Below are 26,479 nucleotides of genomic sequence, written 5' to 3' on the forward strand. Positions count from 1 at the left end.
GTATATCACATCACAAGTCTCTCTAACGCCTTGTTCCGATTAGTTAAGCATGGTTAGGTTATATTACGCAAAGTGTGCGTGAAAAGTTACAATAGATTAGTATGTCGCGTCACAAGTCTCTTTAACGAGTCGTTCCGATTGCCTAAGCATTGTTAGGTTATAAGCAAAGAGTGCGAGAATAATGACACTAGATTAGTATGTCGCGTCTTAAGTCTCTTTAACGCGTCGTTCCGATTACCTAAGAATGGTTATGTTATATTACTTCAAGTGCGCGTTAAAAGTGCTGCTAGATTAGTATGTCACGTTACAAGTCTCTTTAACGCGTCTTTCTGATTACCTATGCATGGTTTCATTTTATTAAGCAAAGTGTGCATGAAAACTGGCGCTAGATTAGTATGTCGCGTCTCAAGTCTCTTTAACGCGTCGTTCCGATTACCTAAGCATGTTTAGGTTATATTATGCAAAGAGTACGAGAATAGTGACGCTATATTAGTATGCCGCGTCACAAGTCTCTCTAACGCGTCATTCAGATTAGCTACGCATGGATAGGTTATATTACGAAAAGTGTGCGTGAAAAGTAACGCTAGATTTGTAAATTGCGTCACAACTCTCTCTAACGCGTCATTCTAATTACCTAAGTATGGTTAGGCTCTATTACGCAAAGTGTGGTGAAAAAGTGACGGTAGATTATTAAACCGCGTCTTAAGTCTCTTTAACGTGTCGTTCCGATTACCTAAGTATGGTTATGTTACATTGCGCCAAGTGTGCATGACAAGTGACGCTAGATTAGCATGTCACTTCTCAAGTCTCTTTAACGCGTCTTCCCGATTACATAAGCATGGTTGGGTTATTTTACGCAAAGTATGCATGAAAAGTATTGCTAGATTAGTATATCGCATCTCAAGTCTCTTTAACACGCCGTTCCGATTACCTCAGCATCGTTATGTTATATTGCGCAAAGTGTCTGTGAAAAGTGACGCTAGATTAGTATGTCGCGTCTCAAGTCTCTTTAACGCGTCGTTTATGTCGCCTCACAACTTTCTCTAACACGTCGTTCCAATTACCAAAGCATGGTTAGGTTATATTACGCAGAGTGTGAATTGAAAATTACAATTGATTAGCATGTCGCGTCGCAAGTCTATTTAATGCGTCGTTACGATTACAATGCTTATCTCGCGTCACAAGTCAGTCTAACGCGTCGTTTCGATTACCTAACTATGGTTAGGTTATTGTACGCAAAGTGTGTGTGAAAAGTACCAATAGATTAGTATGTCGTGTCTCAAGTCTCTTTAACGCGTCGTTCCGATTACCTAAGCATGGTTAGGTTATATTACGCAAAGTGTGTGTGAAAAGTGACAACTGATTAGTATGTTGCGTCTCAAGTCTATTTAACGCGTCGTTCCGATTACCTAAGCATGGTTTCTATTATAGTACGCAAAGTGTGTGTGAAAAGTCACGCTGGATTAGTATGTCGCGTTTCAATTATCTTTATCGCGTTATTCCGATTACCTAAGCATGGTTAGGTTATATTACGGAAAGCGTGAGTGAAAAGTGACGATAGATTAGTATGTTGCGTCTCAAGTCTCTTTAACGCGTCGTTCCGATTATCAATGCATGGTTAAGTTATATTATGCAAAGTGTACGTGAAAAGTGATCCTAGATTAGTATGTTGCGTCTAAATATTCTTTAACACGTCGTTCCGATTACCTAAACGTAGTTAGGTTATATTAAACAAAGTGTGCGTAAAATACGACTCAAGAATCGTATGACGTGTTTCAAGTCTCTTTAACGCATCGTTTCAATTACCATGCTTATGTCGAGTCACAAGTCTTTCTTATGCGTCGTTTCGATTACCTAAGCATGGTTAGAAGGACGCGTTAAATAGGCTTGACATGCGACATACTAATCTATCGTCACTTATCATGCACACTTTGCGTAATATAACCTAACCATGCTTAGGTAATCGGAACGACGCGTTAAAGAGACTTGAGACGTGACATACTAATCTATTGATCCTTTTCACGCACACTTTGCGTACTATAAACTAACCATGCTTAGGTAATCGGAACAACGCGTTAGAGAGACTTGTGACGCGACATAAGCATGGTAATCGAAACGACGCGTTAAAGAGACTTGAGACGCGACATACTAATCTAGCGTCACTTTTCACGCAAACATTGCGTAATATAACCTAACCATGCTTAGTTAATCGGAACGGCACATTATAGAGCCTTGAGGCGCGACATACTAATCTAGCGTCACTTTTTACTCATACCCTGCGTAATATAACCTAACCATGCTTAGGTAATAGGAACGACGCATTAAATAGACTTGAGACGTGACATACTAATCTATAGTTTATATTACGCAAAGTGTGCGTGAAAAGTGACGCTAGATTAGTATGTCGCGTCTCAATTCTCTTTTCCATGTTATTCCAATTACCTAAGCATGGTTAGGTTATATTACGGAAAGTGTGCGTGAATAGTGACGCTAGATTAGTATGTCGTGTCTCAAGTCTGTCTAACGCGTCGTTCCGATTACATAAGCATGGTTATGTTATATTAGGAAAAGTAAGCGTGAAAAGTGACGCTGGATTAGTATGTCGCGTTCAAGTCTCTTTAACGCGTCGTATCGATGTTGCTTATGTCGCGTTAGAAGTCTCTCTAACGCGTCGTTCTGATAACCTAAGCATGGTTAGGTTATATTACGCAAAGTGTTCGTGAAAAGTGACGCTCGATTAGTATGTAGCGTCTCAAGTCTATTTGATGTATCGTTCCGATTACTTAAGCATCGTTTGGTTATATTACGCAAAGTTTGCGTGTAAAGTGATGCTAGATTAGTATGACGCGTCTCCATTCTCTTCAACGCATTGTTCCGATTACCTAAGCATGTTTAGGTTATATTACGCAAAGCGTGCGTCAAAAGTGACGCTAAATGAGTAAGTCGCGCCTGAAGTTTGTTTAACACATTGTTCCGATTACCTAAGCATGGTTAGGTTACATTAGGAAAAGCGTGGGTGAAAAGTGACGCTAGATAAGTAAGTCGCGTCTCAAGTCTCGTTAACGCGTCGTTCCGATTACTTAAGGATGTTTATGCAAAGTGTGTGTAAACAGTGACGCTAGATTAGTATGGCGTGTCTCAAGTCTATTTAACGCGTTGTTTCGATTACCAAGCTTATGTCGCGTCACAAGTCTCTCTAACACGTCGTTCTGATTACCTAAGCATGGTTAGGTTATATTACGCAAAGTGTGCGTGAAAAATAACAATTGGTTAGGATGTCGTGTTTCAAGTCTATTTAACGCGTCGTTCCTATTACCTAAGAATGGTTAGGTTATATTACGCAAGGTGTGCGTGAAACGTGACGCTAGATTAATTTGTCGCGTCTCAATTCTCTTTACCGCATTGTTCCGATTGGCTAAGCATGGTTAGGTTATATTACACAAAGTTTGCGTGGAAAGTGATGCTAGATTAGTACGTCGCGTCTCAAGTGTCCGTAACGCTTCTTTTCGATTACCATGCTTATGTCGCGTCACAAGTCTCTCTAACGCGTCGTTCCGATTACCTAACCATGGTTAGGTTATAGTACACAAAGCGTGCATGAAAAGGATCAATAGATTAGTATGTCGCGTTACAAGCCTCTTTAACGCGCCGTTCCGGTTATCTAAGCATGGTTAGGTTATATTATGCAAAATGTGCGTGAAAAGTGACGCTAGATTAGTATGTCCAGTCTGAAGAGTCTTTAACGCGTCGTTTCGATTACCTAAGCAAGGTTAAGTTATCTTACGCGAAGTGTGCGTAAAAAGTGACCCTATATGAGTATGTTTCGTCTCAAGTCTCTTTAATGCGTAGTTCCGATTACCATGCTTATGTCGCGTCAGAAGTCTCTCAAACGCGTCGTTCGGATTATCTAAGCATGGTTAGGTTATATTACGCAAAGTGTGCGTGAAAAATGACAATAGATTAGTATATCGCATCTCAAGTCTATTTAACGTGTGGTTCCATTTACTTAAGCATGGTTTGGTTATATTATTACGCAAGGTGTGCGTGTAAAATGACAATAGATTAGTATGTCGCGTATTAAGTGTATCTAACGCGTCGTTCTGATTACCTAAGCATGGTTAGGTTATATTATGCAAAGTGTGCAGGAATAGTGACGCTAGATTAGTAAGTCGCATCTCAATTCTCTTTAACGCGTTGTTCCGATTACCTAAGCATGCTTAGGTTATATTACGCAAAGCGTGCGTGAAAAGTGACGCTAGATTAGTATGTCTCCTCTCATGTCTATTTAACGCGTAGTTCCGATTACCTAAGAATGGTTAGGTAATTAGGCAAAGTGTGCGTGAAAAGTAATGCTAGATTAGTATGCCGCGTCTCAAGTCTATTTAACGTGTTGTTTCGATTACCATTCTTATGTCGCGTCACAAGTCTCTCTAACACGTCGCTTCGCTTACCTAAGCATGGTTAGGTTATATTACGTAAAGTGTGCGTTTTCAGTGACACTAGATTAGTATGCCGCGTCCTAAGTCTCTTTAACGTGTCGTTCCGATTACCCTTAGCATGGTTAGGTTATATTACGCAAAGTGTTTTTGAAAAGTGACGCTAGATTAATTTTTCACGTCTTAATTCTCTTTAACGCGTTGTTCCGACTACCTAAGCATGGTTAAGTTATATTACGCAAAGTTTGCGTGAAAAGTGACGCTAGATTAGTATGTCGCGTCTCAAGTATCTTTAACGCGTTGTATCGATTACCATGCTTATGTCGCGTCATAAGTCTCTCTAACGCGGCGTTCCGATTCCCTAAGCATGGTTAGGGTATAGTATGCAAAGTGTACGTGAAAAGGATCAATAGATTAGTATGTCGCGTCTCAAGTCTCTTTAACCCGTCGTTTCGATTACCTAAGCATGGTTAGGTATATTTTGCAAAATGTGCATGAAAATTGACTCTAGATTAGTATGTCCAATCTCAAGTCTCTTTAACGTGTTGTTCCGATTACCTAAGAATCGTTAGGTATACTACGCAAAGTGTGCGTAAAAAGTGACCCTAGATTAGTATGTTTCGTCACAAGTCTATTTAACGCGTCGTTTCGATTACAATGCTTATGTCGCGTCACAAGTCTCTCTAACGTGTCGTTTTGATTACCTAAATATGGTTAGGTTATATTACGAAAAGTGTGCGTGAAAAGTGACGTTAGATTAGTATGCCGCGTCTCAAGTCTCTTTAGCGCTTCGTTCCGATTACCTAAGCATGGTTAGGTTATATTACGCAAAGTGTGCTTGAAAAGTGAGGCTAGATTAATTTGTCGCGTCTCAAGTCTCTCTAACGCGTCGTTCCGATTTCCTAAGCATGGTTAAGTTATATTACGCAAAGTGTGCGTAAAAAGTGACGCTAGTTAATATCGCGCGTCTCCAGTCTCTTTAACGCGTCGTATCGATTACCATGCATATGTCTCGTCAGAAGTCTCTCTAATGCGTTGTTCTGATTACCTAAGCATATGCCATATTACGCAAAGTGCGCATGAAAAATGACAATATATTAGTATATCGTGTCTCATGTCTATTTAACGCGTCGTTTCGATTACCATGCTTATGTCGCGTCACAACTTTCTCTAACGCGTCGTTCCAATTACCAAAGCATGGTTAGGTTATATTACGCAGAGTATGAGTGAAAAATTACAATTTATTAGAATGTCGCGTCGCAAGTGTATTTAACGTGTCGTTACAATTAGCTAAGTATGGTTCAATTATATTACGCAGTGTGCGCGAAAAGTGACACTAGGTTAGTATGTCGCGTCTCAAGGCTCTTTTACGCGTCGTCCGATTACCTAAGCATGGTTAGGTTATATTACGCAGGGTGTGCGTGGAAAGTGACTTTAGATTAGTATTTCACGTCTCAAGTCTCTCTAGAGCGCCGTTCCAATTTCCTAGGCATGGTTAAGTTATGTTACGCAATGTGTGCGTAAAAAGCGACGCTAGATTAATACGGCGCATCTCAAGTCTCTTTAACGCGTCGTATCGACTACCATGCTTATGTCGCGTCAGAATTCTCTCTAACGCGTCGTTCTTATTACCTAAGCATGGTTAGGTTATATTACGTAAAGTGTGCGTGAAAAATGACAATAGATTATTATATCGTGTCTCAAGTCTATTTATCGCGTCGTTCCAATTAACTAAGCATGGTTAGGTCATATTACAGTGAGGCTAGATTAGTATGTCGCTTCTCAAGTCTGTTTAACGCGTCGTACCGATTACATAAGCATAGTTAGGTTATATTAGGCAAAGTGTGCGTGAAAAGTGATGCTAGATTTGTATGTAGTGTCTCAAGTCTCTTTAACGCGTCGTTCTGATTACATAAGCATGGTTAGGTTTTATTATGCAAAGTGTGTGTGAAAATTGACTCTAGATTAGTATGGCGCGTCTCAAGTCTGTTTAACGCGTCGTTTCGATTTCCATGCTTATTCACAAGGCTATCTAACGCGTCGTTTCGATTACCTAAGCATGGTTAGGTTATATTACGTAAAATGTGCGTGAAAAGTGACGCTAGATTAGTATGCTGGCAGCGTCTGAAGTCTCTTTAAGGCGTCGTTCTGATTACATAGATATGGTTATGTTATATTAAGCAAAGTGTGTTTGAAATATGACGCTAGATTAATTTTTCGCGTCTCAATTCTCTTTAACGCGTCGTTCTGATTACCTAAGCATGGTTAGGTTATATTTAGTATTTGACATCTCAAGTCTCTTTAACTCGTCATTCTAATTTCCTAAGGGTGGTTTGGTTATATTACGCAAGTGTGCGTAAAAAGAGATGATAGATTAGTATGGCGCCTAACCATGCTTAGGAAATCGGAACGACGCATTAGAGAGACTTGAGACACGACATACTACTCTAGTGTCACTTTTCACTCACACTTTACGTAATATAACCTAACCAGACTTGAGACGCGACATACTAAACTAGCAACACTTTTAAAGCACACTCTGCGTTATATAACCTAACCATACTTAGCTAATCGGATATTAAACTCCCTGAGTCACTCAAGTCTCAGGAAATTTTAAAAAGGTCACTAAAGTCAATTTTCTTACAAAGTGGTCACTGAACTATACCTTTTATTACAAAAATATTTCTATTGTTACGAAAAGAACACTAAACTTTTTGTGAACTACAAAATAATCATTGGGTTATTCCTTTAGTTACAAAAAGGTCACTAAACTATGTTCCTTTTTGTAATTTTGGCATGCCACGTAAGCAAAAATGTTAGGTTTTTACGTCGTTTTATATGGGTGAACCCTTTTGTAATAAAAAGTATAATTCAGTGACCATTTTGTAAGAAAATTGACTTTAGTGATCTTTTTGAAATTTCCTGAGACTTGAGTGACCCAGGGAGTTAAATATCCTAGCTAATCGGAATGACGCGTAAATAAAATTGAGACGCGACATACCAATCAATTGTTATTTTTTACGCACACTTTGCGTAATATAACCTAACCATGCTTTGATAATCGGAACAACGCGTTAAAGAGACTTGTGACGCGACATAAGCATGGTAATCGAAACGACGCGTTAAAGAAACTTGAGACGCGCCATACTAATCTAGCGTCACGTTTTACGCACATTTTGTGTAATATAACCTAACCATGCTTAGGTAATCGAAACAACGCGTTAAAAAGACTTGAGACGCGACATACTGATCTAGCGTCACCTTTCACGCACATTTTGCGTAATATAACCTAACCATGCTTAGGAAATTGAAACAGCGTGTTAGAAAGACTTGAGACGCGACATACTAATCTAACGTAACTTTTCAGGCACACTTTGCTTGATATAACTTAACCATGATTATGTAATCGGACCAACGCGTTAATGAGACTTGTGATGCGAGATAAGCATGGTAATCGAAACGACACTTTAAAGAAACCTAACCATGCTTAGATTATCGAAACGACGCGTTAATGAGAATTGAGACTGGACATACTAATCTAGCGTCACTTTTCACGCACACTTTGGGTAATTTAACCTAACCATGCTTAGGTGATCGGAACGACGCCTTAGAGAAACGTGTGACGCGACCTAAGCATGGTAATCGAAACGATGCGTTTAAAAGACTTGTGACACGACATACTAATCTAGCGTCACTTTTTACGCATACCTTTTGTAATATAACCAAACCATGCATAGGTAATCGGAACAACGCGTTAGAGAGACTAAAGACACTACATACTAATCTATTGTCATTTATCACGCACACTTTGCGTAATATAACCTAACCATGTATGGGTAATCGGAACGACGCGTTAAAATAGACTTGAGGCACGACATACTAATCTATTGTCATTTTTTACGCACACATTGCGTAATATAACCTAAGCATGCTTAGGTAATCGGAAAAACGCGTTAGAGACTTGTGACGCGATATAAGCATGGTAATCGAAACAAAGCGTTAAAGAGACTTGAGACGCGCCATACGAATCTAGCATCACTTTTTACGCACACTTTGCGTAATATAACCTAACCATGCTTAGGTAATCGGAATGACGCGTTAAAGAGACTTGAGACGCGACATACTAGTCTAGTGTCCCTTTTCACGCACACTTTGCTTAATCTAATCTAACCATGCTTAGGTAATCGGAATGACGCGTTAAACAGACTTGAGACGCGACATACTATTCTAGCGTCACTTCTGACACACGCTTTGCGTAAATAACCTAACCATACTTAGGTAATTGGAACGACGCGTTAAAGAGATTTTAGACGCGACATACTAATGTAGTCACTTTTCACGCACACTTTGCGTAATATAACCTAACCATATAATCATAACGACACGTTAAAGAGACTTGAGACGTTTGACATGCTAATCTATTGTTACTTTTCACGCACACTTTACGTACTATAACCTAACCATGCTTACGTTAATCGGAACGACGCGTTAGAGAGACTTGTAACGCAACATAAGCATGGTAATCGAAATGACGCGTTGATGACAGTTGAGACGCGACATACTGATCTAGCGTCATTTTTCACGTTAACTTTGCATAATATAACAAGCATACTTAGGTAATCGGAACGATGCATTAAAGAGCCTTGAGATGGGACATTCTAATCTAGCGTCACCTTTCACGCACACCTTGCGTAATATAACCTAACCATGCTTGGATAATCGGAACGATGCGTTAAAGAGACTTGAGACGCGACATACTAATCAATTGTTAATTTTCACGCATACTCTGCGTAATATAACCTAACCGAATAGGTAATCGGAACAACCCATTAGAGAGACTTGTGAGACGACATAAGTATGGCAATCAAAACAACATGTTAAAGAGACTTGAGACACGACATACTAATCTAGCATCACTTTTCACGTACATATTGCATAATATAGCCTAACCATGCTAAGGTAATCGGAACGACGAGTTAGGTAGACTTATGTCGTGACATACTAATCTATTGTCATTTTTCACGGACACTTTACGTAATATAACCTAACTATGATTAAGTAATTGGAACGACTCGTTAAATGGACTTGAGTCGCGACATACTAATCTATTGTCATTTTTCACGCACACTTTGGTACTCGGAACGACGCGTTAGAGAGACTTGTGATGCGATATAAGCATGGTAATCGAAACGACGCGTCCAAAAGATTTGAGACGTGCCATATTAATCTAGCGTCAATTTTTACGCACATTTTGCGTAATATAACCTAACCATGCTTAGGAAATTGAAACGACGCGTTAGAGAGACTTTACACGCGACATACTGATTTAACGTCACTTTCACGCAAATTTTGCGTAATATAACCTAACCATGCATAGGTAATCGAAACAACGCGTTAAAGAGACTTGTGACGCGAGATAAGCATGGTAATCGAAACGACGCTTTAAAGAGACTTGAGAGGAATCATACTAATCTAGCCTCACTTTTACACAAACTTTGCGTAATATAACCTAACCATGCTTAGATAATCAAACGACGCGTTAAAGAGACTTGAGATTTGACATACTATTCTAGCGTCACTTTTCACGCACACTTCACGTAATATAACCTAACCCTGCTTAGGTAATTGGAACGACGCGTTAGAGAGACGTGTGACGCGACCTAAGCATGGTAATCGAAATGATGCGTTAAAGAGACTTAAGACACGACATACTAATCTAACGTCACTTTTCACGCACACCTTGCATAAAATAACCTAACAAGGCTTAGGTAATCAGAACGACGCGTTAGATAGACTTAAGACACGACGTACTAATCTATTGTCTTTTTTCACGCACAACCTAACCATGATTAAGTAATCGGAACGACGCGTAAATAGTCTTGAGATGGGACATACTAATCTATTGCTATTTTTTATGCACACTTTGCGTAATATTTAGGCAATCGGAACAACGGGTTAAAGAGACTTGTGACGCGACAAAAGCATGGTAATCGGAACTTCGCGTTAAAGAGACTTGAGACGCGCCATACTAATCTAGCATCACTTTTACGCACACTTTGCGTAATATAACCTAACCATGCTTAGGTAATCGGAACGACGCGTTAAAGAGACTTCAGACGCGACATACTAATCTAGCGTCATTTATAACGCACACTTTGCGTAATATAACCTAACCATGCTTAGATAATCAGAACGACGCGTTAAATAGACTTGAGATGCGACATACTAATCTAGTCACTTTTCACGCACACCAAAACCTAACCATGCTTAGGTAATCGTAACGACGAGTTAAAGAGACTTGAGACGTGACATAATAATCTATTGTTACTTTTCACGCACACTTTGCGTACTATAACCTAAGCATACTTAAGGTAATCGGAACTACGCGTGAGAGAGACTTGTATCGCGACATAAGCATGGTAATCGAAACGACGCGTTAAAGACAGTTGAGACGCGACATACTAATTTAGCGTCATTTCTAACGCACACTTTGCGTAATATAACCTAACCATGCTTAGGTAATCAGAACGACGCGTTAAATAGACTTGAGATGCGACATACTAATCTAGTCACTTTTCACGCACACTTTGCGTAATATAACCTAACCATGCTTAGGTAATCGGAACAACGCATTAAAGAGCCTTGAGACGGGACATTCTAATCTAGCGTCACCTTTCACGCACACCTTGCGTAATATAACCTAACCATGCTTAGGTAATCCGAACGACGCGTTAAATAGACTTGAGACGCGACATACTAATCTAGCATTACTTCTCTCGCACACTTTGCGTAATATAACCTAACCATTCTTGGATAATCGGAACGATGCGTTAAAGAGACTTGAGACGCAACATACTAATCAATTGTTAATTTTCACGCACACTCTGCGTAATATAACCTAACTATTCTTAGGTAATCGGAATGACCCATTAATCTAGCATCACTTTTCACGTACGCATTGCATAATATAACCTAACCATGCTAAGGTAATCGAAACGACGAGTTAGATAGACTTAAATGGCGACATACTAATCTATTGTTATTTTTCACGCAATCTTTGCGTAATATAACCTAACCATGCTTAAGTAATTGGAACGACTCAATAAATGGACTTGAGTCGCGACATACTAATCTATTGTCATTTTTCACGCACACTTTGGCAATCGGAATGGCGCGTTAGAGAGACTTGTGATGCGACAAAAGCATGGTAATTGAAACGACGCGTTAAAAATACTTGAGACGCGTCATATTAATCTAGCGTCACTTTTTACGCACACTTAGCGTAATATAACCTCACCTTGCTTAGAAAATCGGAACGACGCGTTAGAGACACTTGAGACACGACATACTATACTCTAGTGTCACTTTTCAAGCACACTTTACGTAATATAACCTAACCATGCTTAGGAAATTGAAACGACGCGTTAGAGAGACTTTAGACGCGACATACTGATTTAACGTCACTTTTCACGCAAACTTTGCGTAATATAACCTAACCATGCATAGGTAATCGAAACAACGCGTTAAAGAGACTTGAGACACGACATACTCTAGTGTCACTTTTCACGCACACTTTACGTAATATAACCTAACCATGCTTAGGAAATTGAAACGACGCGTTAGAGAGACATTAGACGCGACATACTGATATAACCTAACCATGCATAGGTAATCGGAACAACGCGTCAAAGAGACTTGTGACGCAAAATAAGCATGGTAATCAAAACGACGCTTTAAAGAGACCTGAGACGAATCATACTAATCTAGCGTCACTTTTTACACACACTTTGCTTCATATAACCTAACCATGCTTAGATAATCGAAACGACGCGTTAAAGAGACTTGAGATTGGACATACTATTCTAGCGTCACTTTTCACGCACACTTTGCATAATATAACCTAACCCTGCTTAGGTAATCGGAACGACGCGTTAGAGAGACGTGTGACGCGACCTAAGCATGGTAATCGAAATGATGCGTTAAAGAGACTTGAGACACGACATACTAATCTAGCGTCACTTGTCACGCACACCTTGCGTAAAATAACCTAACAAGGCTTAGGTATTCAGAACGATGCATTAGATAGACTTAAGACGCGACATACTTATCTATTGTCTTTTTTCACGCACAACATGCTTAAGTAATCTGAACGACCGTAAATCGACTTGAGATGCGACATACTAATCTGCTGTCATTTTTTATGCACACTTTGCGTAATATAAGCTAACCATGCTTAGGTAATCAGAACAACGCGCTAAAGAGACTTGTGACGCGACATAAGCATGGTAATCGAAACGACGCGTTAAAGAGACTTCAGACGCGCCATACTAATCTAGCGTCACTTTTTACGCACACTTTGCGTAATATAACCTAACCATGCTTTGGTAATCGGAACGACGCGTTAAAGAGACTTGAGACGCGACATACTAATCTAGCGTCACTTTTCACCCATACTTTGTGTAATATAACCTAGCCATACTTAGGTAATCTGATCGACACGTTAAACAGACTTGACACGCGGCATAATAATCTAGCGTCACTTTTGACACATGCTTTGTGTAAATAACCTAACCATGCTTAGGTAATCGGAAAAATGTTAAAGAGACTTGAGACGCGACATACTAATCTAGCGTCACTTTTCACGCACCATGCGTAATATAACCTAACCATTTAGGTAATCGGAGCGACGCGTTAAATAGACTTGAGACGCGACATACTAATCTAGCATCACTTTTCACGCACACTTTGTAAATTGGAACGACGCGTTAGAGAGACTTGTGATGCGACATAAGCATGGTAATCTAAACGACGCGTTAAAAAGACTTGAGACGCGCCATATTAATCAAGCGTCACTTTTTACGAACATTTTGCATATTATAACCTGACCATGCTTAGGAAATCGGAATGACGCGTTAGAGAGACTTGAGACGCGACATACTACTCTAGTGTAACTTTTCACACACACTTTACGTAATATAACCTAACCATGCTTAGGAAATTGAAACGACGCGTTAGAGAGACTTTAGACGCGACATACTGATTTAACGTCACTTTTCACGCAAACTTTGCGTAATATAACCTAACCATGCATAGGTAATCGGAACAACGCGTGGTTAGGTTATATTACGCAGAGTATGAGTGAAAAATTACAATTTATTAGAATGTCGCGTCGCAAGTGTATTTAACGTGTCGTTACAATTAGCTAAGTATGGTTCAATTATATTACGCAGTGTGCGCGAAAAGTGACACTAGGTTAGTATGTCGCGTCTCAAGGCTCTTTTACGCGTCGTCCGATTACCTAAGCATGGTTAGGTTATATTACGCAGGGTGTGCGTGGAAAGTGACTTTAGATTAGTATTTCACGTCTCAAGTCTCTCTAGAGCGCCGTTCCAATTTCCTAGGCATGGTTAAGTTATGTTACGCAATGTGTGCGTAAAAAGCGACGCTAGATTAATACGGCGCATCTCAAGTCTCTTTAACGCGTCGTATCGACTACCATGCTTATGTCGCGTCAGAATTCTCTCTAACGCGTCGTTCTTATTACCTAAGCATGGTTAGGTTATATTACGTAAAGTGTGCGTGAAAAATGACAATAGATTATTATATCGTGTCTCAAGTCTATTTATCGCGTCGTTCCAATTAACTAAGCATGGTTAGGTCATATTACAGTGAGGCTAGATTAGTATGTCGCTTCTCAAGTCTGTTTAACGCGTCGTACCGATTACATAAGCATAGTTAGGTTATATTAGGCAAAGTGTGCGTGAAAAGTGATGCTAGATTTGTATGTAGTGTCTCAAGTCTCTTTAACGCGTCGTTCTGATTACATAAGCATGGTTAGGTTTTATTATGCAAAGTGTGTGTGAAAATTGACTCTAGATTAGTATGGCGCGTCTCAAGTCTGTTTAACGCGTCGTTTCGATTTCCATGCTTATTCACAAGGCTATCTAACGCGTCGTTTCGATTACCTAAGCATGGTTAGGTTATATTACGTAAAATGTGCGTGAAAAGTGACGCTAGATTAGTATGCTGGCAGCGTCTGAAGTCTCTTTAAGGCGTCGTTCTGATTACATAGATATGGTTATGTTATATTAAGCAAAGTGTGTTTGAAATATGACGCTAGATTAATTTTTCGCGTCTCAATTCTCTTTAACGCGTCGTTCTGATTACCTAAGCATGGTTAGGTTATATTTAGTATTTGACATCTCAAGTCTCTTTAACTCGTCATTCTAATTTCCTAAGGGTGGTTTGGTTATATTACGCAAGTGTGCGTAAAAAGAGATGATAGATTAGTATGGCGCCTAACCATGCTTAGGAAATCGGAACGACGCATTAGAGAGACTTGAGACACGACATACTACTCTAGTGTCACTTTTCACTCACACTTTACGTAATATAACCTAACCAGACTTGAGACGCGACATACTAAACTAGCAACACTTTTAAAGCACACTCTGCGTTATATAACCTAACCATACTTAGCTAATCGGATATTAAACTCCCTGAGTCACTCAAGTCTCAGGAAATTTTAAAAAGGTCACTAAAGTCAATTTTCTTACAAAGTGGTCACTGAACTATACCTTTTATTACAAAAATATTTCTATTGTTACGAAAAGAACACTAAACTTTTTGTGAACTACAAAATAATCATTGGGTTATTCCTTTAGTTACAAAAAGGTCACTAAACTATGTTCCTTTTTGTAATTTTGGCATGCCACGTAAGCAAAAATGTTAGGTTTTTACGTCGTTTTATATGGGTGAACCCTTTTGTAATAAAAAGTATAATTCAGTGACCATTTTGTAAGAAAATTGACTTTAGTGATCTTTTTGAAATTTCCTGAGACTTGAGTGACCCAGGGAGTTAAATATCCTAGCTAATCGGAATGACGCGTAAATAAAATTGAGACGCGACATACCAATCAATTGTTATTTTTTACGCACACTTTGCGTAATATAACCTAACCATGCTTTGATAATCGGAACAACGCGTTAAAGAGACTTGTGACGCGACATAAGCATGGTAATCGAAACGACGCGTTAAAGAAACTTGAGACGCGCCATACTAATCTAGCGTCACGTTTTACGCACATTTTGTGTAATATAACCTAACCATGCTTAGGTAATCGAAACAACGCGTTAAAAAGACTTGAGACGCGACATACTGATCTAGCGTCACCTTTCACGCACATTTTGCGTAATATAACCTAACCATGCTTAGGAAATTGAAACAGCGTGTTAGAAAGACTTGAGACGCGACATACTAATCTAACGTAACTTTTCAGGCACACTTTGCTTGATATAACTTAACCATGATTATGTAATCGGACCAACGCGTTAATGAGACTTGTGATGCGAGATAAGCATGGTAATCGAAACGACACTTTAAAGAAACCTAACCATGCTTAGATTATCGAAACGACGCGTTAATGAGAATTGAGACTGGACATACTAATCTAGCGTCACTTTTCACGCACACTTTGGGTAATTTAACCTAACCATGCTTAGGTGATCGGAACGACGCCTTAGAGAAACGTGTGACGCGACCTAAGCATGGTAATCGAAACGATGCGTTTAAAAGACTTGTGACACGACATACTAATCTAGCGTCACTTTTTACGCATACCTTTTGTAATATAACCAAACCATGCATAGGTAATCGGAACAACGCGTTAGAGAGACTAAAGACACTACATACTAATCTATTGTCATTTATCACGCACACTTTGCGTAATATAACCTAACCATGTATGGGTAATCGGAACGACGCGTTAAAATAGACTTGAGGCACGACATACTAATCTATTGTCATTTTTTACGCACACATTGCGTAATATAACCTAAGCATGCTTAGGTAATCGGAAAAACGCGTTAGAGACTTGTGACGCGATATAAGCATGGTAATCGAAACAAAGCGTTAAAGAGACTTGAGACGCGCCATACGAATCTAGCATCACTTTTTACGCACACTTTGCGTAATATAACCTAACCATGCTTAGGTAATCGGAATGACGCGTTAAAGAGACTTGAGACGCGACATACTAGTCTAGTGTCCCTTTTCACGCACACTTTGCTTAATCTAATCTAACCATGCTTAGGTAATCGGAATGACGCGTTAAACAGACTTGAGACGCGACATACTATTCTAGCGTCACTTCTGACACACGCTTTGCGTAAATAACCTAACCATACTTAGGTAATTGGAACGACGCGTTAAAGAGATTTTAGACGCGACATACTAATGTAGTCACTTTTCACGCACACTTTGCGTAATATAACCTAACCATATAATCATAACGACACGTTAAAGAGACTTGAGACGTTTGACATGCTAATCTATTGTTACTTTTCACGCACACTTTACGTACTATAACCTAACCATGCTTACGTTAATCGGAACGACGCGTTAGAGAGACTTGTAACGCAACATAAGCATGGTAATCGAAATGACGCGTTGATGACAGTTGAGACGCGACATACTGATCTAGCGTCATTTTTCACGTTAACTTTGCATAATATAACAAGCATACTTAGGTAATCGGAACGATGCATTAAAGAGCCTTGAGATGGGACATTCTAATCTAGCGTCACCTTTCACGCACACCTTGCGTAATATAACCTAACCATGCTTGGATAATCGGAACGATGCGTTAAAGAGACTTGAGACGCGACATACTAATCAATTGTTAATTTTCACGCATACTCTGCGTAATATAACCTAACCGAATAGGTAATCGGAACAACCCATTAGAGAGACTTGTGAGACGACATAAGTATGGCAATCAAAACAACATGTTAAAGAGACTTGAGACACGACATACTAATCTAGCATCACTTTTCACGTACATATTGCATAATATAGCCTAACCATGCTAAGGTAATCGGAACGACGAGTTAGGTAGACTTATGTCGTGACATACTAATCTATTGTCATTTTTCACGGACACTTTACGTAATATAACCTAACTATGATTAAGTAATTGGAACGACTCGTTAAATGGACTTGAGTCGCGACATACTAATCTATTGTCATTTTTCACGCACACTTTGGTACTCGGAACGACGCGTTAGAGAGACTTGTGATGCGATATAAGCATGGTAATCGAAACGACGCGTCCAAAAGATTTGAGACGTGCCATATTAATCTAGCGTCAATTTTTACGCACATTTTGCGTAATATAACCTAACCATGCTTAGGAAATTGAAACGACGCGTTAGAGAGACTTTACACGCGACATACTGATTTAACGTCACTTTCACGCAAATTTTGCGTAATATAACCTAACCATGCATAGGTAATCGAAACAACGCGTTAAAGAGACTTGTGACGCGAGATAAGCATGGTAATCGAAACGACGCTTTAAAGAGACTTGAGAGGAATCATACTAATCTAGCCTCACTTTTACACAAACTTTGCGTAATATAACCTAACCATGCTTAGATAATCAAACGACGCGTTAAAGAGACTTGAGATTTGACATACTATTCTAGCGTCACTTTTCACGCACACTTCGCGTAATATAACCTAACCCTGCTTAGGTAATTGGAACGACGCGTTAGAGAGACGTGTGACGCGACCTAAGCATGGTAATCGAAATGATGCGTTAAAGAGACTTAAGACACGACATACTAATCTAACGTCACTTTTCACGCACACCTTGCATAAAATAACCTAACAAGGCTTAGGTAATCAGAACGACGCGTTAGATAGACTTAAGACACGACGTACTAATCTATTGTCTTTTTTCACGCACAACCTAACCATGATTAAGTAATCGGAACGACGCGTAAATAGTCTTGAGATGGGACATACTAATCTATTGCTATTTTTTATGCACACTTTGCGTAATATTTAGGCAATCGGAACAACGGGTTAAAGAGACTTGTGACGCGACAAAAGCATGGTAATCGGAACTTCGCGTTAAAGAGACTTGAGACGCGCCATACTAATCTAGCATCACTTTTACGCACACTTTGCGTAATATAACCTAACCATGCTTAGGTAATCGGAACGACGCGTTAAAGAGACTTCAGACGCGACATACTAATCTAGCGTCATTTATAACGCACACTTTGCGTAATATAACCTAACCATGCTTAGATAATCAGAACGACGCGTTAAATAGACTTGAGATGCGACATACTAATCTAGTCACTTTTCACGCACACCAAAACCTAACCATGCTTAGGTAATCGTAACGACGAGTTAAAGAGACTTGAGACGTGACATAATAATCTATTGTTACTTTTCACGCACACTTTGCGTACTATAACCTAAGCATACTTAAGGTAATCGGAACTACGCGTGAGAGAGACTTGTATCGCGACATAAGCATGGTAATCGAAACGACGCGTTAAAGACAGTTGAGACGCGACATACTAATTTAGCGTCATTTCTAACGCACACTTTGCGTAATATAACCTAACCATGCTTAGGTAATCAGAACGACGCGTTAAATAGACTTGAGATGCGACATACTAATCTAGTCACTTTTCACGCACACTTTGCGTAATATAACCTAACCATGCTTAGGTAATCGGAACAACGCATTAAAGAGCCTTGAGACGGGACATTCTAATCTAGCGTCACCTTTCACGCACACCTTGCGTAATATAACCTAACCATGCTTAGGTAATCCGAACGACGCGTTAAATAGACTTGAGACGCGACATACTAATCTAGCATTACTTCTCTCGCACACTTTGCGTAATATAACCTAACCATTCTTGGATAATCGGAACGATGCGTTAAAGAGACTTGAGACGCAACATACTAATCAATTGTTAATTTTCACGCACACTCTGCGTAATATAACCTAACTATTCTTAGGTAATCGGAATGACCCATTAATCTAGCATCACTTTTCACGTACGCATTGCATAATATAACCTAACCATGCTAAGGTAATCGAAACGACGAGTTAGATAGACTTAAATGGCGACATACTAATCTATTGTTATTTTTCACGCAATCTTTGCGTAATATAACCTAACCATGCTTAAGTAATTGGAACGACTCAATAAATGGACTTGAGTCGCGACATACTAATCTATTGTCATTTTTCACGCACACTTTGGCAATCGGAATGGCGCGTTAGAGAGACTTGTGATGCGACAAAAGCATGGTAATTGAAACGACGCGTTAAAAATACTTGAGACGCGTCATATTAATCTAGCGTCACTTTTTACGCACACTTAGCGTAATATAACCTCACCTTGCTTAGAAAATCGGAACGACGCGTTAGAGACACTTGAGACACGACATACTATACTCTAGTGTCACTTTTCAAGCACACTTTACGTAATATAACCTAACCATGCTTAGGAAATTGAAACGACGCGTTAGAGAGACTTTAGACGCGACATACTGATTTAACGTCACTTTTCACGCAAACTTTGCGTAATATAACCTAACCATGCATAGGTAATCGAAACAACGCGTTAAAGAGACTTGAGACACGACATACTCTAGTGTCACTTTTCACGCACACTTTACGTAATATAACCTAACCATGCTTAGGAAATTGAAACGACGCGTTAGAGAGACATTAGACGCGACATACTGATATAACCTAACCATGCATAGGTAATCGGAACAACGCGTCAAAGAGACTTGTGACGCAAAATAAGCATGGTAATCAAAACGACGCTTTAAAGAGACCTGAGACGAATCATACTAATCTAGCGTCACTTTTTACACACACTTTGCTTCATATAACCTAACCATGCTTAGATAATCGAAACGACGCGTTAAAGAGACTTGAGATTGGACATACTATTCTAGCGTCACTTTTCACGCACACTTTGCATAATATAACCTAACCCTGCTTAGGTAATCGGAACGACGCGTTAGAGAGACGTGTGACGCGACCTAAGCATGGTAATCGAAATGATGCGTTAAAGAGACTTGAGACACGACATACTAATCTAGCGTCACTTGTCACGCACACCTTGCGTAAAATAACCTAACAAGGCTTAGGTATTCAGAACGATGCATTAGATAGACTTAAGACGCGACATACTTATCTATTGTCTTTTTTCACGCACAACATGCTTAAGTAATCTGAACGACCGTAAATCGACTTGAGATGCGACATACTAATCTGCTGTCATTTTTTATGCACACTTTGCGTAATATAAGCTAACCATGCTTAGGTAATCAGAACAACGCGCTAAAGAGACTTGTGACGCGACATAAGCATGGTAATCGAAACGACGCGTTAAAGAGACTTCAGACGCGCCATACTAATCTAGCGTCACTTTTTACGCAAACTTTGCGTAATATAACCTAACCATGCTTTGGTAATCGGAACGACGCGTTAAAGAGACTTGAGACGCGACATACTAATCTAGCGTCACTTTTCACCCATACTTTGTGTAATATAACCTAGCCATACTTAGGTAATCTGATCGACACGTTAAACAGACTTGACACGCGGCATAATAATCTAGCGTCACTTTTGACACATGCTTTGTGTAAATAACCTAACCATGCTTAGGTAATCGGAAAAATGTTAAAGAGACTTGAGACGCGACATACTAATCTAGCGTCACTTTTCACGCACCATGCGTAATATAACCTAACCATTTAGGTAATCGGAGCGACGCGTTAAATAGACTTGAGACGCGACATACTAATCTAGCATCACTTTTCACGCACACTTTGTAAATTGGAACGACGCGTTAGAGAGACTTGTGATGCGACATAAGCATGGTAATCTAAACGACGCGTTAAAAAGACTTGAGACGCGCCATATTAATCAAGCGTCACTTTTTACGAACATTTTGCATATTATAACCTGACCATGCTTAGGAAATCGGAATGACGCGTTAGAGAGACTTGAGACGCGACATACTACTCTAGTGTAACTTTTCACACACACTTTACGTAATATAACCTAACCATGCTTAGGAAATTGAAACGACGCGTTAGAGAGACTTTAGACGCGACATACTGATTTAACGTCACTTTTCACGCAAACTTTGCGTAATATAACCTAACCATGCATAGGTAATCGGAACAACGCGTTAAAGGGACTTGTGATGCGAGATAACCATGGTAATCAAAACGATGCTTTAAAGAGACTTGAGACGAATCATACTAATCTAACGTCACTTTTTACACACACTTTGCGTAATATAACCTAACTATGCGTAGATAATTGAAACAACGCGTTAAAGAGACTTGAGATTGGACACACTATTCTAGCATCACTTTTCACGAACACTTTGCGTAATATAACCTAACCCTACTTAGGTAATTGGAACGACACGTTAGAGAGACGTGTGATGCGACCTAAGCATGGTAATCAAATAATGTGTTAAAGAGACTTGACTAATCTAGCGTCACTTTTCACGCACACCTTGCGTAAAATAACCTAACAAGGCTTAGGTATTCGGAACGACGCGTTAGATAGACTTAAGACGCGACATACTAATATGCCATTTTTTATGCACACTTTGCGTAATATAACCTAACCATGCTTAGGTAATCGGAACAACGCGTTAAAGAGACTTGTGATGCGACATAAGCATGGTAATCGAAACGACGCGATAAAGAGACTTGAGACGCGCCATACTAATCTAGCGTCACTTTTGACGCACACTTTGCGTAATATAACATAACCATGCTTAGTTAATCGGAACGACGCGTTAAAGAGACTTGAGACGCGACATACTAATCTAGCGTCACTTTTCACGCACACTTTGCGTAATATTACCTAGCCATGCTTAGGTAATCCGATCGACGCATTAAACAGACTTGAGACGCGGCATAATTATCTAGCGTCACTTTTGACACACTCTTTGCGTAAATAACCTAACCATGCTTACGTAATCGGAACGACGCGTTAAAGAGATTTGAGACGCGACATACTAATCTAGCGTCACTTTTCACGCACACTTTGCGTAATATAACCTAACCATGTTTAGGTAATCGAAACGACACGTGAAAGAGACTTGAGATGCGACATACTAATCTATTGTTACTTTTCACGCACACTTTGCGTACTATAACCTAACAAGGGTAATCGGAACGACGCGTTAGAGAGACTTGTGATGCGACATAAGCATGGTAATCGAAATGACGCGTTATAGATACTTGACACGCGACATACTAATCTAGAATCACATTTCACGCAAACTTTACATAGTATGACAACCATGATTAGGTATCAAAACAACGCATTAAAGAGCCTTGAGACGCGACATACTAATCTAGCGTCACCTTTCACGCACACCTTGCGTAATATAACGTAACCATGCTTAGGTAATCGGAACGACGCGTTAAAGAGACTGGAGACGCGACATACTAATCTAGCATTAATTTTCTCGCACACTTTGCGCAATATAACTTAACCATTCTTGGGTAATCGGAACGACCCATTAGAGAGACTTGAGACGCGATGTCAATTTTCATGTACACATTGCATAATATAACCAAACCATGCTTAGGTAATTGGAACGACGAGTTAGATTGTCCTAAGACGCGACATACTAATCTATTGTCATTTTTCACGCACACTTTTTGTAATATATCCTAACCATGCTTAAGTAATTGGAACGACGCGTTAAATGGACTTGAGACGCGATATACTAATCTATTGTCATTTTTCACGCACACTTTGCGTAATATAACCTAACCATGCTTAGGTAATCGGAACCATGGGTTAGAGAGACTTCTGACGCGACATAAGCATGGTAATTGAAAAGACGCGTTAAAAAGACTTTAGACACGCCATATTAATCTCGCGTCACCTTATACGCACACTTTGCGTAATATAACGTAATCATGCTTAGGAAATCGGAATGACGCGCCAGAGAGACTTGAGACGCCCATACTAATCTAGTTTCACTTTTCACTCACACTTTGCATAATATAACCTGACATGCTTAGGAAATCGGAACGACGCATAAAAGATCCTTGAGACGGGACATTCTAATCTAGTATAACCTAACCATGCTTAGGTAATCGGAACAACCCGTTAAAGAGACTTGAGAGTCGACATACTAATCTAGCATTACTTTTCTCGCACACTTTGTGTAATATAACCTAACCATTCTTGGGTAATCGGAACGACGCGTTAAAGAGACTTGAGATGCGACATACTAATCTATTGTTACTTTTCACGCACACAATGCGTAATAAAACCTAACCATTCTTAGGTAATCGGAACGACCCGTTAGAGAGACTTGTGACGCAACATATGCATGGTAATCAAAACAACGCGTTAAAGAGACTTGAGACGTGATATACTAATCTAGCGTCGCATCTCTAGTCAATTTATCACATCGTTCTGCTTACCTAAGAATGGTTAGGTTATATTGCGCAAAGTGTACGTGAAAAGTGACGCTAGAAAAGTATGTCGCGTCTCAATTCTCTTTAACGCGTTGTTCCGATTACCTAAGTATGGTTATGTTATTTTACGCAAACTGTGCATGAAAACTGACGCTAGATTAAAATGTCGCGCCTAAAGTCTCAATAACGCGTCGTTCCGATAACCTAAGCATGGTTAGGTTATATTACGCAAAGTGTGCCTGAAAAGTGACGCTAGATTTGTATGTCGCGTCTAAATTCTCTTTAACACGATGTACCGATTACCGAAGCATGGTTAGGTTATTTTAGGCAAAGTGTGCTTGAAAAGTGACGCTAGATTAGTATGTCGCGTGTCAAGTCTCTGTAACGCGTAGTTACGATTACATAAGCATGGTTAGATTATATCACGCAAAGTGTGCGTTAAAAGTGACTCTAGATTAGTATGTCACATCTCAAGTGTCTTTAATGCGTTGTTTAAATTACCTAAGCATGGTTAGGTTATATTACGCAAGGTGTGCGTGAAAAGTGACGCTAGATTAGTATATCACGTCTCAAGTCTTTTTAACTCGTCGTTCCGATTACCTAAGCATGGTTACGTTATATTACGCAAAGTGTGCGTGAAAAGTGACGCTAGATTAGTATGTCGCGTTTTGAATTCTCTTTAGCGCGTTGTTATGATTACCAGGCTTATCTCGCGTCACAAGTCTCTCTAACGCGTCGTTTCACGCACACTTTAGATAATCGGAACGATGCGTTAATGAGACTTGAGAGGCGACATACTTAATCTAGAGTCACTTTTCACGCACACATTGCGTAATATAACTTAACCATGCTTAGGTAGTCGGAACGACGCGTTAAAGGGAATTGAGACGCGACAACTGATCTATCGTCAGTTTTCACGCACACTTTGTTTAATAAAACCTAACCATCAGTAGGTAATCAGAATGACGCGCTAAAGAGACTGGAGATTTGACATACTAATCTAGCGTCACTTTTCATGCACACTTTGCGTAGTATAACGTAACCATACTTAGGTAATCGGAACGACGCGTTAGAGAGACTTGTGACGCGACATAAGCACGGTAATCAAAATGACGCCTTAAAGAGACATGAGACGCGCAATACTAATCTAGAGTCACTTTTTGTGCACACTTCGCGTACTATAACCTAACCATGCTTAGTTAATCGAAACGACACGTTAAAGAGACTTGAGATACGACATACTAATTTAGCGTCACTTTTCACGCACACTTTGCATCATATAACCTAACCATGCTTAGGTAATCGGAACAACGCGTTAAAGAGACTTCAGACGCGAAATATACTAATATAGCATTACTGTTCACGCACACTTTGCGTAAAATAACCTAACCATGCTTAGGTAATCGGAACAACACGTAAAAGAGAATTGAGACGCAACATACTAATCTCTTATCACTTTTCACGCACACTTTGCGTAATATAACCTAGCCATGCTTAGATAATAAAAACGACGCGTTAGAGACACTTGTAATGCGACATAAGCATGCTAATCAAAACGACGGGTTAAAGATACTTAAGACGCGACATAGTAATCTAGCGTCACTTTTCACGCACACTTTGCTTAATATACCCGAACCGTACATATGTAATTGGAAAGACGCTTTAAAGAGACTGGTGATGCGACATACTAATCTAGCGTCACTTTTCACGAATACTTTGCGTAATATAATCTAACCATGCTTAGGTAATTGGAACGACGCGCTAGAGAGACTTGTGACGTGACATACTAATCTATCGTCACTTTTCACGCACACGTTGCGTAATATAACCTAACCATGCTTAGGTAATTGGAACGATGCGTTAGAGAGACTTTTGACGAGACATAAGTATGGTAATCGAAATGACGCGTTAAAGAGACATGAGACGTGAAATATGACCTATCTGTATCTTATGTAATCGGAACGACGCGTCAAAGAGACTTCAGACGCGACATTAAATCTAGCGTCACTTTTCACTCACAGTTTGTATAATATAACTTAACTATGCTTAGGTAATTGGAACGACGCGTTAAAGAGACTTGCAACGCGACATACTAATCTAGCATCGCTTTTCACCCACACTTTGCATAATATAACCGAACCATGCTTAGGTTATCGAAACGACGCGTTAAAGAGACTTGAGACGCGACATACTAATCTAGCGTCACTTTTCACGCACACTTTGCATAATATAACCAAACCATGCTTAGGTAAGAAGAACGACATGTTGGAGACACTTACGACGCGATTTAAGCATGCAAATCGAAACGACGGGTTAAAGAGACTTGAGACGCGACATAGTAATCTAGCGTCACTTTTCATGCACAATTTTCTTAATATAACCTAACCATGCATAGGTAATTGGAAAGACGCATTAAAGAGACTTGAGACGCACCATAATCTAGCGTCACTTTTCACGCACACTTTGCGTAAAATAACGTAACCATGCTTGCGTAATAAAACGACGCGTAAAAAATAATTGAGACGCGACATATTAATATAATGTCTTTTTTCACGCACTATTTGCATAATATAACCTAACCATGCTCATGTAATCGGAACGATGCGTTAAAGAGACTTGTGACGCGACATACTAATCTAGCGGCACTTTAACGGACATGTTGCGTAAAATAACCTAACCATGCTTAGGTAATCGGAACGACGAGTTAAACAGACTTGAGACACAACATACTAATCTATTGTCAGTTTCACAC

This window comes from Mercurialis annua, linkage group LG7 (genome assembly GCF_937616625.2).
Source record: "Mercurialis annua linkage group LG7, ddMerAnnu1.2, whole genome shotgun sequence".
In the NCBI taxonomy this organism is placed as follows: Eukaryota; Viridiplantae; Streptophyta; class Magnoliopsida; order Malpighiales; family Euphorbiaceae; genus Mercurialis; species Mercurialis annua.